General features: G+C 72.1%; 1 protein-coding gene across 5 annotated transcripts in view; it reads left to right on the top strand.

The window, feature by feature from the left end:
* The window catches only part of NCOR1 (nuclear receptor corepressor 1), a 57,662-nt gene that overhangs the window by 1,485 nt on the left and 55,628 nt on the right, over nucleotides 1-549 (top strand). Inside the window, exon 1 of one of the 5 annotated variants that reach the window (XM_042879880.1) lies at nucleotides 287-336. The exons of the other annotated variants lie outside the window; for them this stretch is intronic. The gene's annotated coding sequence lies outside the window, so the exon portion shown is untranslated. Of the gene's footprint in view, nucleotides 1-286; nucleotides 337-549 lie in introns of those variants that run through there. 5 annotated transcript variants of the gene reach the window in all.

The following is a 549-nucleotide window of genomic DNA, read 5'->3' as shown; positions in this document are numbered from 1 at the left end:
CACCGGCCAGCAGGTCCTGGAAGGAACGTAGCAAACCGCCTTCTTACTCCGGGACCCGCCCCGCTTTCTAGGGAGCCGACGCCTCCAGAGCAGCGCTAGGCTGGCTGCGCGTTGGGAGGAAGGCGCGAGTCCCCGCGACCGGTAAAAAATCTCCGAGTCGCCGCGCCGCCGTTTGTTTGGTAGCTGCCAGGACCTGGCGAGAGGAGGCGGAGTCCTCCGAGACGGGGGAGGGGAGGCAAAATGGCGGTGGCGGTGGCGCTGAGGCTGAGGTGAGACGCCGCGACCGCCCAACCCTGCCGGAGCCCGCGGCCGCGCCGCCCCAGCGCCGCGCTGTCGGTAAGGGCAGGGGCCTGGCGGGGCGGCGAGAAGCACGGGGGGCAGCGGGGCTTTGGAGTCACCACTGTGAGGAGGAGGAGGAGGAAGAGGAGGGGGAAGGGGAAGAGGCGGGGGCCACGGCCATCCTCCCTCCTCCTTCCTCGTCGGGCAGAGCCCCGAGGGGAGGGCGCTGGAGCCGGGGGGGTCCTGAGGGAGCGGCCGGGCGGGGGAGGG

This window comes from Lagopus leucura, unplaced genomic scaffold (assembly GCF_019238085.1).
Source record: "Lagopus leucura isolate 7727_CA_CO unplaced genomic scaffold, USGS_WTPT01 Super-Scaffold_100024, whole genome shotgun sequence".
Classification (NCBI taxonomy): Eukaryota; Metazoa; Chordata; class Aves; order Galliformes; family Phasianidae; genus Lagopus; species Lagopus leucura.
The sequence above is the reverse complement of the archived record's forward strand: the minus strand, read 5'-3'. Positions and strand labels throughout refer to the sequence as shown.